The following is a 20,182-nucleotide window of genomic DNA, read 5'->3' on the forward strand; positions in this document are numbered from 1 at the left end:
TAAACAGAAAATATAAAAAAAAAGTAAAACGAAACCTGTCGAAACCAGCCTGTCATCTGAATTTTCATATCCCGCGACTCGCGGAGTTTGAAGAAGAAAATACCGCAACTCGCAGAGCTGTCTGACACGGGCACACAGCAACCCTAATTTGGCATTTATTACGGAGTTTTAATTATTATTATTAATTAATTAGTATTTAGGGTTAATTAATTTATTATTTAATTTAATATTTAATTAATTTGTAATAATTATTTTTAATTAGTTTTATTTATATATATAAAAGTAATAGTTTTATAAAATAAATAATATAAAAATAATATTTTTATACTTTTTACAACTTTTTGTATATTTTTATATTTTGTCCCTTTTTAATTGTTTTAGCGTAATATTTGTATTTTTCGCTCGTATTTAGTTTTAAGATATAGTTTTTGCCATAGTTATTTTTTTTTACTTCTAGATTTTTAGGCTTTGCCGTAAAATCCCTTAAGTGCCTTTTCTTTAGACTAAGATTTAGGTACTTTAGAATTTTGCGACGCCTTTTTAAGTTTTAGATTCTTTTTAAGATATTGCCATTTGGGATATAGTTTTTCTTGTAAGCTTTAATATTTTTAGACACCTTTTACCTATGTATCAATTATCATTCCAATTAGTAATCTCAATTTGCGATTATAATTTTAAGTTAGTGATAGTAATAAGGTTGGGTTACTCGAGTGTTTTTAAGTTCTATAAGTCATTTCTTTTTATTTCTTATTTTCCTACGCCTTTTATTTTTCAACCCTTTTCTTTTTCTTTTTCGACGCGCTCTTTTTCTTTTTTATTTCTCGTCATTCTAGTTTTAGGACTTAGAATTTTTTCTACTTCTTATCTAAATTTCTTAAAATTACGAAAATTTATTTTAAGTGGTTAAATTGATAGACATCAAAATTTTCTGGTTCGTAGTAATAGTTGGATTTGTACGTGGACCGGGTTATTGGAGCCAAACAGTCCTCAATTATATTGAGACCAAACGAATCCTGCCCCTCTGCTGCATCTTTTGGCTATTCGAAACGTGGGCAAAATCAAAAAAGTCTATTGATTGGATAACTTATATAATTTTTCTTTCCTTTTGAAAACTAATAGGATATTCAGTGATACTAAAAACTACACTACTGTACGATTAGGTACACTGCCTATAAGTGTTGTAGCAAGGTTTAGGTATATCCATTCTATAAATAAATAAATATCTTGTGTAAAATTGTATCGTATTTAATAGTATTTCCTTGTAAAAATTATTACTATTTTGTATACACCTCGACGCACATCAAGTATTTTTGGCGCTGCTGTCGGGGAAACTAAAACGCCGAAAGCGCAACGCTATATAAAAAAAAATTAAGTTCTTTATATAAAAATATACGTTTTAAATATTAAAAATACACAAATATAAAAAGAAAAGTATCTATATATTTATTTTTAAAAGTTTGTTTAAAATATATAAAGTTAGAAAGTATTTTTATTTCAGTTTTTAAATATAAGTATTTTATTATTTTATATAAATATTTATATATATTAAAAACAGAAAACAGAAAAAAACCACTTGGCCCGATCACTGTTGCTGCCCAAAGCCTGGCCCGAAACCTTACTCCATGCGATCGCATGGAAATTTAACTATCAAACCATGCGATCGCATGGCTTGATTTGACCCGTTTGATACCTCTGTCGACAGAAATTAGGGTTTTTAATTAATAATAATTATTAATATAAACCTAATTAGGGTTTTAATTATATATTAATTAGTTTAGTTTTATTATTTAATTTGTAGTATTTTGTTTAATTAGTTTTAATAAATTATAAAATTAATACTTTTATAAATAAATAATATAAAAATAATATTTTTATAAAAATTGTGCTTTTTACAACTTTAAGTTTATTTTTATATTTTGTATCTTTTTATTTGTTTTAACGTAATATTTGTATTTTTCGTTCGTATTTAGTTTTAAGTCATAGTTTTTGCCGTAGTTATTTTTTTTCTAGATTTTTAGACTTTGCCGTAAAATTCCTTAAGTGCTTTTTCTTTAGACTAAGATTTAGGTGCTTTAGAATTTTTCGACGTCATTTTATAAATTTTAGTACTTTTTAAGTTATTATCGTTTTGGATATAGTATTTCTTTTAAGCTTTAATATTTTTAGACGCAACTTTTAATTCTTAGTTTTTAGACTTTTAAGTTTCGACGCGCTACGTTCTTTTTATTATTTTTCGACGTTTTTCGACGCGCTCTTTTTCTTTCTTATTTCTCGCCGCTCTAGTTTTTAGGATTTAGAATTTTCTATTTCTTCTCTAAAATTTCTTTAAATTTCAACGAAAAATTATTTTAAGTGATTAAATTGATAGACATCCAAATTTTCTGCTTCGTAGTAATAGTTGGATTTGTTAGTGGCTGAGTTGTGAGCTTCCGATTTAAAGGGTTCTGGCTACCTGCTGCATCTATTGGCTATTCGAAACGTGGGCAAAAGCAGAAAAGTCTATTATTTTGATAACTTATATAATTTTTTTATCTTTTATAACTAATAGGATATTCAGTGAATGCACCGAGCAAAACGTTCACCACCTTTTATACGTTCACCACCTGTAACTCGATCAAGACATTTAGCCAATATTGTCGCCGTTGATTTTTCTTTAGAATCGTCATCCAGTCGACCAAGTACTCAAATTCAAATTTCCGATAATCCATTTTTTGAACCCGACCTCACAATTGAGAATCCGGAGGATATTCAGGGACAATTCAGAGATCCTGAACCACTAATCGTTCCTCCGGAACCACCAATCATTCAAACGGAGATTGTCGAGGAACCAACCATTAAATCAGAATACTCTAGTGATTCAGATTCAACAAATTCAATCATGGAAAATCTGGAACCTCTAAGTATGGAAGACCGAATGAGAGCTAAACGCACTGGCCAAGGTCACGCAATTACTCAACCTGACATTAATGCGCCAGATTATGAAATCAAAGGACAAATCCTACACATGGTAACTAATCAATGCTAATTTAGTGGTGCGCCGAAGGAAGATCCAAACGAACATCTTCGTACATTTAATAGGATCTGTACTTTATTTAAAATAAGAGAAGTGGATGATGAACAGATATATCTCATGTTATTTTCCTGGACTTTAAAGGGAGAAGACAAAGATTGGTTAGAATCGTTACCTGAAGGGGCGATTGATACATGGGACGTTTTAGTTGAAAAATTTCTTAAACAATTCTTTCCGGCATCTAAAGCCGTAAGACTTCAAGGAGAAATTGTTACGTTCACGCAAAAGCCAAATGAAACTTTATATGAAGCATGGACAAGATTTGGAAAGTTATTGAGAGGATGTCCGCAACATAGTTTAGACACTTGTCAAATAGTACAAATATTTTACCAAGGATGCGACATCACTACAAGGAAAGACATAGATATAGCAGCTGGTGGTTCCATTATGAAGAAAACCGCAACTGACGCTTATAAAATTATTGATAACACTGCTTCCCACTCACATGAGTGACACCAAGAAAAAGATACCGGTAGATCATCTAAAGCAGCTAGAGCCGATTCTAGCCATGACTTAGATTCCATTTCCGCAAAGATAGATGTTGTCGAGAGACGAATGGAAAAGATGACTAAGGATATTCACTCAATAAGAATTAGTTGTGAGCAGTGTGGAGTACCACATTTAACAAAAGATTGTCTCAGTATTGAACAAACAATGGAACAAAGAGAGAATGTTTCATACATGAACCAAAGGCCTGGAAATAATTATCAGAATAATTATCAATCGCCAAGACCAATCTACAATCAAAATTAGAACTATAACCGAAATGTTCCATACAACAACCAACAAGGTCCAAGCAATCAACAAGTATCTAACAATACTTACAATCAGCAAAGACCTATTTTTCAAAACAAACCACCAAAAACGGATGATAAAAAGCCAAATTTAGAAGATATGATGTCGAAGCTAGTTGAATCTCAAACTCAATTTTTCATATCTCAGAAACAAACCAATGAACAAAATGCTCAAGCATTTAGAGATCAACAAGCTTCTATTCAAAATCTGGAACAAGAAGTGAGCAACCTAGTAAGGTTAATAGGTGAAAGAAAACCGGGAAGTTTACCTAGTGATACAAATGCTAACCCCCAGAATGAAACAGCTAAAGCCATTACCACGAGAAGTGGTATTACACTTAAACCACCTGAAATACCTGTAATTTCTGATGAAGCTATTTCTACTCCACAAGAACCACAATCTGAGTAAGATAAGGAAATAGAACCGGTAGTTGAAAAGGTTAATGAAGATAACACAGTTAAGGCTAAACCTTATGTTAAACCATACCAACCACCACTTCCTTACCCGAGTAAAATGAGAAAAGAGAGACTTGAATCCGAGCAATCCAAATTCTTGGATATGTTTAAACAAATAAATGCAAATCTTCCTTTCATTGATGTGATTTCAGGAATGCCTAGATATGCTAAATTCTTGAAAGATCTAATCACAAATAGAAAGAAAATGGAAGAACTCTCGGCTGTTACTATGAATGCTAATTGTTCTGCAGTGCTGTTGAATAAAATACCAGAAAAATTATCAGATCCAGGAAGTTTCATAATTCCATGTTTTCTGGGTAGTCTTAGTTCAATAGAAGCATTGGCAGACTTAGGTGCTAGTATAAATTTAATGCCGTATTCACTATACGCTTAACTAGACCTTGGAGAATCGAAACCATCACGAATAAGCATACAACTAGCCGATCGATCAGTAAAATATCCTAGAGGGGTAATGGAGAACATGCTAGTTAAAGTTGGTACTTTATTATTTCCAGTAGATTTTGTTATTCTGGACATGGAAGAAGATTCTCGAGTTCCTCTCATATTAGGAAGACCATTCTTAAACACGGCTAAAGCAATAATAGACTTGTTTGGTAAGAAACTGACCCTAAGTATAGAGGACGAGAGTGTTACCTTTTCTGTTGATAAAGCTGAAATGTCCCGTTCTTATTGATTAAAAACGTTCCATATTAATTGATTTCGTTGCGAGGTTTTGACCTCTATATGAGACGTTTTTCAAAGACTGCATTCATTTTTAAAACAAACCATAACCTTTATTTCATAAATAAAGGTTTAAAAAGCTTTACGTAGATTATCAAATAATGATAATCTAAAATATCCTGTTTACACACGACCATTACATAATGGTTTACAATACAAATATGTTATATCGAAATCAGTTTCTTGAATGCAGTTTTTACACAATATCATACAAACATGGACTCCAAATCTTGTCCTTATTTTAGTATGCAACAGCGGAAGCTCTTAATATTCACCTGAGAATAAACATGCTTTAAACGTCAACAAAAATGTTGGTGAGTTATAGGTTTAACCTATATATATCAAATCGTAACAATAGACCACAAGATTTCATATTTCAATACACATCCCATACATAGAGATAAAAATCATTTATATGGTGAACACCTGGTAACCGACAATAACAAGATGCATATATAAGAATATCCCCATCATTCCGGGACACCCTTCGGATATGATATAAATTTCGAAGTACTAAAGCATCCGGTACTTTGGATGGGGTTTGTTAGGCCCAATAGATCTATCTTTAGGATTCGCGTCAATTAGGGTGTCTGTTCCCTAATTCTTAGATTACCAGACTTAATAAAAAGGGGCATATTCGATTTCGATAATTCAACCATAGAATGTAGTTTCACGTACTTGTGTCTATTTTGTAAATCATTTATAAAACCTGCATGTATTCTCATCCCAAAAATATTAGATTTTAAAAGTGGGACTATAACTCACTTTCACAGATTTTTACTTCGTCGGGAAGTAAGACTTGGCCACTGTTGATTCACGAACCTATAACAATATATACATATATATTAAAGTATGTTCAAAATATATTTACAACACTTTTAATATATTTTGATGTTTTAAGTTTATTAAGTCAGCTGTCCTCGTTAGTAACCTATAACTAGTTGTCCACAGTTAGATGTACAGAAATAAATCGATAAATATTATCTTGAATCAATCCACGACCCAGTGTATACGTATCTCAGTATTGATCACAACTCAAACTATATATATTTTGGAATCAACCTCAACCCTGTATAGCTAACTCCAACATTCACATATAGAGTGTCTATGGTTGTTCCGAAATATATATAGATGTGTCGACATGATAGGTCGAAACATTGTATACGTGTCTATGGTATCTCAAGATTACATAATATACAATACAAGTTGATTAAGTTATGGTTGGAATAGATTTGTTACCAATTTTCACGTAGCTAAAATGATAAAAATTATCCAATCTTGTTTTACCCATAACTTCTTCATTTTAAATCCGTTTTGAATGAATCAAATTGCTATGGTTTCATATTGAACTGTATTTTATGAATCTACACAGAAAAAGTATAGGTTTATAGTCGGAAAAATAAGTTACAAGTCGTTTTTGTAAAGGTAGTCATTTCAGTCGAAAGAACGACGTCTAGATGACCATTTTAGAAAACATACTTCCACTTTGAGTTTAACCATAATTTTTGGATATAGTTTCATGTTCATAATAAAAATCATTTTCTCAGAATAACAACTTTTAAATCAAAGTTTATCATAGTTTTTAATTAACTAACCCAAAACAGCCCGCGGTGTTACTACGACGGCGTAAATCCGGTTTTACGGTGTTTTTCGTGTTTCCAGGTTTTAAATCATTAAGTTAGCATATCATATAGATATAGAACATGTGTTTAGTTAATTTTAAAAGTCAAGTTAGAAGGATTAACTTTTGTTTGCGAACAAGTTTAGAATTAACTAAACTATGTTCTAGTGATTACGAGTTTAAACCTTCGAATAAGATAGTTTTATATATATGAATCGAATGATGTTATGAACATCATTACTACCTCAAGTTTAGTAGGTAAACCTACTGGAAGTGACAAGAAATGATCTAGCTTCAAAGGATCTTGGATGGCTTGAAAGTTCTTGAAGTAGGATCATGACACAAAAACAAGTTCAAGTAAGATTTTTGCTCGAATTAAGATAGTTTATAGTTATAGAAATTGAATCAAAGTTTGAATATGAATATTACCTTGAATAAGAAAGATAACCTACTGTATATAACAAAGGTTTCTTGATCTTAGATGATTACTTGGAATGGATTAGAAAGCTTGGAAGTAAATTAGTAAACTTGAAGGGATTTTTGAAGTATTCTTGAAGTGTTCTTCCTATGATGATTATAGCTTGATTCTTGAAGTGATTTTTGATGAAGATTATGATTAACTACTGGAAAAATACGTTCATAATAGTGTGGGTGTGTTGAGAGAGAATTAGAAAGAGATTTGGAAGTGAAATGGAGTGAATGATGAGTGTTAATTGGTGAGTGGTGAGTGGGGTTAAAAGGAGTTCTAGTTAGTTGACTAGCTCATGGTAGAAGTTAAAATTGATTAGTCATACATGACATAATCAAGAGTGGAATCCCATGCTAGTTCCTATTGGTATATACCCATAGTAAGTACGTTTTGAAGCTGTGTATAATACGGGTAAGAATACGACTAGAATTCTTGATGAAAGAAAAGAATGGGAAAGTAACTGTAACCATTTTCGTTAAGTATGAGTGTTTCGATATATGTCTTGAAGTCTTCCAAAAGTATTTTAATACATCTAAATACACTACATGTATATACATTTTAACGGAGTCGTTAAGTCATCGTTAGTCGTTACATGTAAGTGTTGTTTTGAAACCTTTAAGTTAACGATCTCAATTAATGTTGTTAACCCATTGTTTATTATATCTAATGAGATGTTAAATTATTATATTATCATGATATTATGATATATTAATATATCTTAATATGATATATATACATTTAAATGTCGTTACAACGATAATCGTTACATATATGTCTCGTTTAAAATTCATTAAGTTAGTAGTCTTGTTTTTACATATATAGTTCATTGTTAATATACTTAATGATATGTTTACTTATCATAATATCATGTTAACTATATATATAACCATATATATGTCATCATATAGTTTTTACAAGTTTTAACGTTCGTGAATCACCGGTCAACTTGGGTAGTCAATTGTCTATATGAAACCTATTTCAATTAATCAAGTCTTAACAAGTTTGATTGCTTAACATGTTGGAAACATTTAATCATGTAAATATCAATCTCAATTAATATATATAAACATGGAAAAGTTCGGGTCACTACAGTACCTACCCGTTAAATAAATTTCGTCCCGAAATTTTAAGCTGTTGAAGGTGTTGATGAATCTTCTGGAAATAGATGCGGGTATTTCTTCTTCATCTGATCTTCACGCTCCCAGGTGAACTCGGGTCCTCTACGAGCATTCCATCGAACCTTAACAATTGGTATCTTGTTTTGCTTAAGTCTTTTAACCTCACGATCCATTATTTCGACGGGTTCTTCGATGAATTGAAGTTTTTCGTTGATTTGGATTTCATCTAACGGAATAGTGAGATCTTCTTTAGCAAAACATTTCTTTAAATTCGAGACGTGGAAAGTGTTATGTACAGCCGCGAGTTGTTGAGGTAACTCTAGTCGGTAAGCTACTGGTCCGACACGATCAATAATCTTGAATGGTCCAATATACCTTGGATTTAATTTCCCTCGTTTACCAAATCGAACAACGCCTTTCCAAGGTGCAACTTTAAGCATGACCATCTCTCCAATTTCAAATTCTATATCTTTTCTTTTAATGTCAGCGTAGCTCTTTTGTCGACTTTGGGCGGTTTTCAACCGTTGTTGAATTTGGATGATCTTCTCGGTAGTTTCTTGTATAATCTCCGGACCCGTAATCTGTCTATCCCCCACTTCACTCCAACAAATCGGAGACCTGCACTTTCTACCATAAAGTGCTTCAAACGGCGCCATCTCAATGCTTGAATGGTAGCTGTTGTTGTAGGAAAATTCTGCTAACGGTAGATGTCGATCCCAACTGTTTCCGAAATCAATAACACATGCTCGTAGCATGTCTTCAAGCGTTTGTATCGTCCTTTCGCTCTGCCCATCAGTTTGTGGATGATAGGCAGTACTCATGTCTAGACGAGTTCCTAATGCTTGCTGTAATGTCTGCCAGAATCTTGAAATAAATCTGCCATCCCTATCAGAGATAATAGAGATTGGTATTCCATGTCTGGAGACGACTTCCTTCAAATACAGTCGTGCTAACTTCTCCATCTTGTCATCTTCTCTTATTGGCAGGAAGTGTGCTGATTTGGTGAGACGATCAACTATTACCCAAATAGTATCAAAACCACTTGCAGTCCTTGGCAATTTAGTGATGAAATCCATGGTAATGTTTTCCCATTTCCATTCCGGGATTTCGGGTTGTTGAAGTAGACCTGATGGTTTCTGATGCTCAGCTTTGACCTTAGAACACGTCAAACATTCTCCTACATATTTAGCAACATCGGCTTTCATACCCGGCCACCAAAAATGTTTCTTGAGATCCTTGTACATCTTCCCCGTTCCAGGATGTATTGAGTATCTGGTTTTATGAGCTTCTCTAAGTACCATTTCTCTCATATCTCCAAATTTTGGTACCCAAATCCTTTCAGCCCTATACCGGGTTCCGTCTTCCCGAATATTAAGATGCTTCTCCGATCCTTTGGGTATTTCATCCTTTAAATTTCCTTCTTTTAAAACTCCTTGTTGCGCCTCCTTTATTTGAGTAGTAAGGTTATTATGAATCATTATATTCATAGATTTTACTCGAATGGGTTCTCTGTCCTTCCTGCTCAAGGCATCGGCTACCACATTTGCCTTTCCCGGGTGGTAACGAATCTCAAAGTCGTAATCATTCAATAATTCAATCCACCTACGCTGCCTCATATTCAGTTGTTTCTGATTAAATATGTGTTGAAGACTTTTGTGGTCGGTATATATAATACTTTTGACCCCATATAAGTAGTGCCTCCAAGTCTTTAATGCAAAAACAACCGCACCTAATTCCAAATCATGCGTCGTATAATTTTGTTCGTGAATCTTCAATTGTCTAGACGCATAAGCAATCACCTTCGTTCGTTGCATTAATACACAACCGAGACCTTGCTTTGATGCGTCACAATAAATCACAAAATCATCATTCCCTTCAGGCAATGACAATATAGGTGCCGTAGTTAGCTTTTTCTTCAATAACTGAAACGCTTTCTCTTGTTCATCATTCCATTCAAATTTCTTCCCTTTATGCATTAATGCAGTCAAGGGTTTTGCTATTCTGGAAAAGTCTTGGATGAACCTTCTGTAGTAACCAGCTAGTCCTAAAAACTGGCGTACGTGTTTCGGAGTTTTCGGTGTTTCCCACTTTTCAACAGTTTCTATCTTTGCTGGATCCACCTTAATACCTTCTTTGTTCACTATGTGACCGAGGAATTGAACTTCTTCCAACCAAAATGCACACTTTGAAAACTTAGCGTACAATTCTTCCTTCCTCAATACTTCTAACACCTTTCTCAAATGTTCACCGTGTTCTTGGTCATTCTTTGAGTAAATAAGTATGTCATCAATGAAAACGATGACAAACTTGTCAAGGTATGGTCCACACACTCGGTTCATAAGGTCCATGAACACAGCTGGTGCATTAGTTAAACCAAACGGCATGACCATAAACTCGTAATGACCGTAACGTGTTCTGAAAGCAGTCTTTGGAATATCATCTTCTTTCACCCGCATTTGATGATACCCGGAACGTAAGTCAATCTTTGAATAAACAGACGAGCCTTGTAGTTGATCAAATAAGTCGTCGATTCTCGGTAGTGGGTAGCGGTTCTTGATGGTAAGTTTGTTCAACTCTCGGTAGTCGATACACAACCTGAATGTACCATCTTTCTTCTTGACAAACAAAACAGGAGCTCCCCACGGTGATGTGCTTGGTCGAATGAAACCACGCTCTAAAAGTTCTTGTAATTGGCTTTGCAGTTCTTTCATCTCGCTGGGTGCGAGTCTGTAAGGAGCACGAGCTATTGGTGCAGCTCCTGGTACAAGATCTATTTGAAATTCAACGGATCGATGTGGGGGTAATCCCGGTAATTCTTTCGGAAATACATCGGGAAATTCTTTTGCAATGGGAACATCATTGATGCTCTTTTCTTCAGTTTGTACTTTCTCGACGTGTGCTAGAACAGCATAGCAACCTTTTCTTATTAGTTTTTGTGCCTTCAAATTACTAATAAGATGTAGCTTCGTGTTGCCCTTTTCTCCGTACACCATTAAGGGTTTTCCTTTTTCTCGTATAATGCGAATTGCATTTTTGTAACAAACGATCTCCGCTTTCACTTCTTTCAACCAGTCCATACCGATTATCACATCAAAACTCCCTAACTCTACTGGTATCAAATCAATCTTAAATGTTTCGCTAACCAGTTTAATTTCTCGATTCCGACATATATTATCTGCTGAAATTAATTTACCATTTGCTAATTCGAGTAAAAATTTACTATCCAAAGGCGTCAATGGACAACTTAATTTAGCACAAAAATCTCTACTCATATAGCTTCTATCCGCACCCGAATCAAATAAAACGTAAGCAGATTTATTGTCAATAAGAAACGTACCCGTAACAAGCTCCGGGTCTTCCTGTGCCTCTATCGCATTAATATTGAAAACTCTTCCACGGCCTTGTCCATTCGTGTTCTCCTGGTTCGGGCAATTTCTAATAATGTGGCCTGGTTTTCCACATTTATAACAAACTACATTGGCATAACTTGCTCCGACACTACTTGCTCCGCCATTACTCGTTCCGACACCATTTGTTCCTTTCGTTCTATTAGCCCCTGGTCCATAGACCTCACACTTCGCCGCACTATGACCATTTCTTTTACACTTGTTGCAAAATTTGGTGCAGAACCCCGAGTGATTCTTTTCACACCTTTGGCATAGCTGCTTCTGATTGTTGTTGTTGTTGCGGTTATTATTGTTGTTGGGATGATTGTTGTAGTTGCTGTTGTTGTTGTTGTTGTTGTTGTTGTTGGGCCGTTTGTTGTAGTTGCGATTGATGTTGCGATTGTTGGGATAATTGTTGCGATTATTGTTGTAATTACTGTTGTTGTTGTATTGGTGATTCTTATCACCGTTTTCCTCCCACTTTCTTTTGACTTGCTTCACATTGGCCTCTTCAGCAGTCTGATCTTTAATTCTTTCTTCAATCTGGTTCACTAGTTTGTGAGCCATTCTACATGCCTGTTGTATGGAGGCGGGCTCGTGTGAACTTATATCTTCTTGGATTCTTTCCGGTAATCCTTTCACAAACGCGTCGATCTTCTCTTCCTCATCTTCGAATGCTCCCGGACACAATAGGCACAATTCTGTGAATCGTCTTTCGTACGTGGTAATATCAAATCCTTGGGTTCGTAACCCTCTAAGTTCTGTCTTGAGCTTATTGACCTCGGTTCTGGGACGGTACTTCTCGTTCATCAAGTGCTTGAATGCTGACCACGGTAGTGCGTACGCATCATCTTGTCCCACTTGCTCTAGATAGGTATTCCACCATGTTAACGCAGAACCTGTGAAGGTATGCGTAGCGTACTTCACTTTGTCCTCTTCAGTACACTTACTTATGGCAAACACCGATTCAACCTTCTCGGTCCACCGTTTCAATCCGATCGGTCCTTCGGTTCCATCAAATTCCAAAGGTTTGCAGGCAGTGAATTCTTTGTAGGTGCATCCTACATGATTTCCTGTACTGCTAGATCCAAGGTTATTGTTGGTATGTAACGCAGCCTGTACTGCGGCTATGTTTGAAGCTAGAAAAGTACGGAATTCCTCTTCATTCATATTCACGGTGTGTCGAGTAGTCGGTGCCATTTCCTTCAAAATAGTTAAATGGAACAAGTTAATCATACAGAATATTAAGAGTAGTTAATAGTATTTCGTAGCATAATATGAACTCATTTATAAAAGCTTTTTCTTCATATTAGCGTTTTATAAGTTTAAATTCGGGTAGTACCTACCCGTTAAGTTCATACTTAGTAGCTAATATACAATTCAACTACTACAATTCTATATGAAAAACTGATTGTAATAATATTTCGCGTTCAAACTTTTATACAATATTTTACAAACTTACAATACCGCTTATTTTACATAAAGCATGAAATATAGCACACAATAACTTTGATACAAGATAGTTGTGAGGACAATTCTAGCTAGTACACAAGTCGTTCGGCAAAGGCAATAAAGACACGTAATTCATATGTCCAGAAACAAGTCATGCATTCTGGTTTTACTAGGACTACTTCCCATCCTTGGTCTTGTGCAACATAACCGTTATGGCCGTTGATAAGACAGCATGTTGTAACGTCATCAAAGGGACGAGGGTTACGTAATGTCCAACAGTCCCGTAATAATCTAAAAACCTCATTTCTTACCCCAATTACCGACTCCGTCACTTGTGGAAACGTTTTGTTTAATAGTTGTAGCCCGATGTTCTTGTTCTCACTTTGGTGAGAAGCGAACATTACTAATCCGTAAGCATAACATGCTTCTTTATGTTGCATGTTAGCCGCTTTTTCTAAATCACGAAGTCCAATATTCGGATATATTGAGTCAAAATAATTTCTTAACCCGTTGCGTAAAATAGCATTTGGGTTCCCCGCAATATATGCGTCAAAGTAAACACATCGTAACTTATGGGTTTCCCAATGTGATATCCCCCATCTTTCAAACGAAAGTCTCTTATAAACCAAGACATTCTTGGAACGTTCTTCGAATGTCTTACAAACTGATCTCGCCTTAAATAGTTGTGCCGAAGAATTCTGGCCGACTCTAGACAAGATTTCATCAATCATGTCTCCGGGTAGGTCTCTTAAAATATTGGGTTGTCTATCCATTTTGTGTTTTTAAACTGTAAAATAGACAAGAGTTAGATTCATAAAAAAAAATACTTATTAATACAAGCAATTTTTACATATATCATAAAGCATAAGATATTCCATATATTACACCACACGAATACAACTATCTTATTCCGACTCGCTCGTTTCTTCTTCTTCGGTTTTGGTTCGTTTTGCCAAGTTTCTAGGGATATATGATGTTCCCCTAATACGAGCCGTCGTTGTCCACATTGGTTTAAAAAAACCTGGTGGTTTAGAGGTTCCCGGGTCATTGTTACAACTTAAGGACTTCGGGGGTTGACGATACATATAAAGTTCATCGGGGTTGGAATTAGATTTCTCTATTTTTATGCCCTTTCCTTTATTATTTTCTTTTGCCTTTTTAAATTCAGTTGGGGTAATTTCTATAACATCATCGGAATTCTCGTCGGAATCCGATTCATCGGAGAATTGGTAATCCTCCCAATATTTTGCTTCCTTGGCGGAAACACCATTGACCATAATTAACTTTGGTCGGTTGGTTGAGGATTTTCTTTTACTTAACCGTTTTATTATTTCCCCCACCGGTTCTATTTCTTCATCCGGTTCCGATTCTTCTTCCGGTTCCGATTCTTCTTCCGGTTCCGACTCTTCTTCCAGTTCCTCTTCGGGAACTTGTGAATCAGTCCACAAATCATTCCAATTTACATTTGACTCTTCATTATTATTAGGTGAGTCAATGGGACTTGTTCTAGAGGTAGACATCTATCACATAATATCAAACACGTTAAGAGATTAATATATCACATAATATTCATATGTTAAAAATATATAGTTTCCAACAAAAATGTTAAGCAATCATTTTTAAAGAAAACACGGTCGAAGTCCAGACTCACTAATGCATCCTAACAAACTCGATAAGACACACTAATGCAAATTTTCTGGTTCTCTAAGACCAACGCTCTGATACCAACTGAAATGTCCCGTTCTTATTGATTAAAAACGTTCCATATTAATTGATTTCGTTGCGAGGTTTTGACCTCTATATGAGACGTTTTTCAAAGACTGCATTCATTTTTAAAACAAACCATAACCTTTATTTCATAAATAAAGGTTTAAAAAGCTTTACGTAGATTATCAAATAATGATAATCTAAAATATCCTGTTTACACACGACCATTACATAATGGTTTACAATACAAATATGTTATATCGAAATCAGTTTCTTGAATGCAGTTTTTACACAATATCATACAAACATGGACTCCAAATCTTGTCCTTATTTTAGTATGCAACAGCGGAAGCTCTTAATATTCACCTGAGAATAAACATGCTTTAAACGTCAACAAAAATGTTGGTGAGTTATAGGTTTAACCTATATATATCAAATCGTAACAATAGACCACAAGATTTCATATTTCAATACACATCCCATACATAGAGATAAAAATCATTTATATGGTGAACACCTGGTAACCGACAATAACAAGATGCATATATAAGAATATCCCCATCATTCCGGGACACCCTTCGGATATGATATAAATTTCGAAGTACTAAAGCATCCGGTACTTTGGATGGGGTTTGTTAGGCCCAATAGATCTATCTTTAGGATTCGCGTCAATTAGGGTGTCTGTTCCCTAATTCTTAGATTACCAGACTTAATAAAAAGGGGCATATTCGATTTCGATAATTCAACCATAGAATGTAGTTTCACGTACTTGTGTCTATTTTGTAAATCATTTATAAAACCTGCATGTATTCTCATCCCAAAAATATTAGATTTTAAAAGTGGGACTATAACTCACTTTCACAGATTTTTACTTCGTCGGGAAGTAAGACTTGGCCACTGTTGATTCACGAACCTATAACAATATATACATATATATTAAAGTATGTTCAAAATATATTTACAACACTTTTAATATATTTTGATGTTTTAAGTTTATTAAGTCAGCTGTCCTCGTTAGTAACCTATAACTAGTTGTCCACAGTTAGATGTACAGAAATAAATCGATAAATATTATCTTGAATCAATCCACGACCCAGTGTATACGTATCTCAGTATTGATCACAACTCAAACTATATATATTTTGGAATCAACCTCAACCCTGTATAGCTAACTCCAACATTCACATATAGAGTGTCTATGGTTGTTCCGAAATATATATAGATGTGTCGACATGATAGGTCGAAACATTGTATACGTGTCTATGGTATCTCAAGATTACATAATATACAATACAAGTTGATTAAGTTATGGTTGGAATAGATTTGTTACCAATTTTCACGTAGCTAAAATGATAAAAATTATCCAATCTTGTTTTACCCATAACTTCTTCATTTTAAATCCGTTTTGAATGAATCAAATTGCTATGGTTTCATATTGAACTGTATTTTATGAATCTACACAGAAAAAGTATAGGTTTATAGTCGGAAAAATAAGTTACAAGTCGTTTTTGTAAAGGTAGTCATTTCAGTCGAAAGAACGACGTCTAGATGACCATTTTAGAAAACATACTTCCACTTTGAGTTTAACCATAATTTTTGGATATAGTTTCATGTTCATAATAAAAATCATTTTCTCAGAATAACAACTTTTAAATCAAAGTTTATCATAGTTTTTAATTAACTAACCCAAAACAGCCCGCGGTGTTACTACGACGGCGTAAATCCGGTTTTACGGTGTTTTTCGTGTTTCCAGGTTTTAAATCATTAAGTTAGCATATCATATAGATATAGAACATGTGTTTAGTTAATTTTAAAAGTCAAGTTAGAAGGATTAACTTTTGTTTGCGAACAAGTTTAGAATTAACTAAACTATGTTCTAGTGATTACGAGTTTAAACCTTCGAATAAGATAGTTTTATATATATGAATCGAATGATGTTATGAACATCATTACTACCTCAAGTTTAGTAGGTAAACCTACTGGAAGTGACAAGAAATGATCTAGCTTCAAAGGATCTTGGATGGCTTGAAAGTTCTTGAAGTAGGATCATGACACAAAAACAAGTTCAAGTAAGATTTTTGCTCGAATTAAGATAGTTTATAGTTATAGAAATTGAATCAAAGTTTGAATATGAATATTACCTTGAATAAGAAAGATAACCTACTGTATATAACAAAGGTTTCTTGATCTTAGATGATTACTTGGAATGGATTAGAAAGCTTGGAAGTAAATTAGTAAACTTGAAGGGATTTTTGAAGTATTCTTGAAGTGTTCTTCCTATGATGATTATAGCTTGATTCTTGAAGTGATTTTTGATGAATATTATGATTAACTACTGGAAAAATACGTTCATAATAGTGTGGGTGTGTTGAGAGAGAATTAGAAAGAGATTTGGAAGTGAAATGGAGTGAATGATGAGTGTTAATTGGTGAGTGGTGAGTGGGGTTAAAAGGAGTTCTAGTTAGTTGACTAGCTCATGGTAGAAGTTAAAATTGATTAGTCATACATGACATAATCAAGAGTGGAATCCCATGCTAGTTCCTATTGGTATATACCCATAGTAAGTACGTTTTGAAGCTGTGTATAATACGGGTAAGAATACGACTAGAATTCTTGATGAAAGAAAAGAATGGGAAAGTAACTGTAACCATTTTCGTTAAGTATGAGTGTTTCGATATATGTCTTGAAGTCTTCCAAAAGTATTTTAATACATCTAAATACACTACATGTATATACATTTTAACGGAGTCGTTAAGTCATCGTTAGTCGTTACATGTAAGTGTTGTTTTGAAACCTTTAAGTTAACGATCTCAATTAATGTTGTTAACCCATTGTTTATTATATCTAATGAGATGTTAAATTATTATATTATCATGATATTATGATATATTAATATATCTTAATATGATATATATACATTTAAATGTCGTTACAACGATAATCGTTACATATATGTCTCGTTTAAAATTCATTAAGTTAGTAGTCTTGTTTTTACATATATAGTTCATTGTTAATATACTTAATGATATGTTTACTTATCATAATATCATGTTAACTATATATATAACCATATATATGTCATCATATAGTTTTTACAAGTTTTAACGTTCGTGAATCACCGGTCAACTTGGGTAGTCAATTGTCTATATGAAACCTATTTCAATTAATCAAGTCTTAACAAGTTTGATTGCTTAACATGTTGGAAACATTTAATCATGTAAATATCAATCTCAATTAATATATATAAACATGGAAAAGTTCGGGTCACTACAAAAGCCATGCAACAACCGCAATCTGCAGATGATACATGTTATTATATTCAAACTATAGATTCACATGCAGAATTGTTAGAAGAATTTCCAGAATTACAAGGAACAGGGGAATGTTCTTTAGGAGAAGGAACTGAACCAATTGATGTAACTGAAATGTTAGCTACACTTATGGCTAATGGATATGAACCAACAACAGAAGAAATTCAAATGCTAAAAGAAGAAGACAGATATCGATATAAATCATCGATAGAAGAACCACCGACATTAGAGTTAAAGCCACTTCCAAACCATTTGGAATATGCTTATTTACATGGTGAATCTGAATTACCTGTAATAATATCGTCTTCTCTTACTGAAAATAAAAAATCTCAACTCATTTCTGTGCTAAAAGCTCATAAACCATCTATTGCATGGAAGATTCATGATATTAAAGGAATAAGTCCTTCGTATTGCACACATAAAATCCTTATGGAAGAAGGTCATAAAACGTATGTGCAACGCCAAAGAAGACTAAATCTGAATATGCAAGATGTTGTTAAGAAAGAAATTATTAAACTGCTTGATGCAGGTTTAATTTATCCAATTTCTAATAGTCCATGGGTAAGCCCAGTTCAATGCGTACCTAAGAAGGGTGGCATGACTGTCATCACAAATGAAAAAATGAGCTTATTCCTAATAGGACTTTAACAGGATGGCGTGTTTGTATTGATTATAGAAAATTAAATGACGCCACCAGAAAAGATCACTTTCCCTTACCTTTCATTGATCAAATGTTGGAAAGATTAGCCGAAAACAGTTACTATTGTTTTCTTGATGGTTTTTCCGGATACTTTCAAATTCCAATAGCACCTGAGGACCAAGAGAAAACCACGTTCACGTACCCTTATGGTACTTTTTCTTACAAACGCATGCCATTTGGACTTTGCAACACCCCTGCAACCTTTCAAAGGTGCATGATGGCGATTTTTCAAGACATGATAGAAGAATGCATGGAAGTTTTCATGGATGACTTTTCAGTCTTCGGTGATACATTTGAATTATGTCTAGTTAATCTTGAACGAATGCTTATTAGATGTGAACAATCAAATCTAGTACTTAATTGGGAGAAATGCCATTTCATGGTTAAAGAAGGCATCGTTCTTGGTCATAAAATTTCAAAGGAAGGAATTGAAGTGGATAGAGCTAAAGTAGATGTAATTGCTAAACTTCCACATCCCACCAATGTTAGAGGAGTTAGGAGTTTTCTAGGGCATGCCGGTTTTACCGACGTTTCATAAAAGATTTTTCTAAAATTGCCACTCCTATGAATAAACTCGTAGAAAAAGATGCACCATTCATCTTTTCAGATGAATGCATCAAATCTTCTAATATTCTTAAAGAAAAACTCACTAATGCGCCGATCATGATAACTCCAAATTAGAATCTACCGTTTGAACTAATGTGCGATGCAAGTGATTTTGCAATGGGAGCCGTTTTAGGACAAAGGATTGAAAAATGATTTTAACCTATTTATTATGCTAGTAAGATGTTACAAGGAGCACAAACGAATTACACAACTACTGAAAAAGAACTCCTTGCTATTGTCTTTGCTTTTGACAAATTTCGTTCATATCTCGTTCTAGCTAAAATGGTGGTCTATACCGACCATTCTGCTCTTAGATACCTATTTTCGAAACAAGATGCTAAACCACGATTAATCCGCTGGATCTTACTCTTACAAGAGTACGATATTGAAATCCGAGACAAAAAGGGAGCATAAAATCTCGCCGCTGATCATCTTTCTCGTCTTGAAAATCCCGAATTAGAAGTTCTAAATGAATCGGCCATATAAGACAACTTTCCTGATGAATATCTATTGAAGATAGATTATAGTGAAATTCCATGGTTTGCAGATTATGCAAACTATTTAGTATGTGGATTCCTTGAAAAAGGATTGTAGTACCAAAAACGAAAGAAATTCTTTAGTGATATAAAACACTATTTCTGGGAAGATCCACATTTTTTTAAAAGTTGTCCCGATGGAATAATACACTGATGTGTATTCGGAGATGAAGCCAGTCAAATTTTAAACCATTGTCACACAGGACCAACAGGAG

General features: G+C 34.0%; 1 protein-coding gene and 1 non-coding gene across 2 annotated transcripts in view; one reads left to right on the forward strand and one right to left on the reverse strand.

Annotated features, from left to right (window-relative positions):
* Window positions 1–20,182, forward strand: part of LOC139891921 (uncharacterized) — a 51,510-nt gene that overhangs the window by 21,901 nt on the left and 9,427 nt on the right. The window lies entirely within an intron of this gene.
* LOC139887155 (small nucleolar RNA R71) lies at window positions 3,263–3,369 on the reverse strand. Its single transcript, XR_011772997.1, has one exon. It is a non-coding gene; the product is annotated as a small nucleolar RNA R71 (small nucleolar RNA).

This window comes from Rutidosis leptorrhynchoides, chromosome 1 (assembly GCF_046630445.1).
Source record: "Rutidosis leptorrhynchoides isolate AG116_Rl617_1_P2 chromosome 1, CSIRO_AGI_Rlap_v1, whole genome shotgun sequence".
NCBI lineage: Eukaryota > Viridiplantae > Streptophyta > Magnoliopsida > Asterales > Asteraceae > Rutidosis > Rutidosis leptorrhynchoides.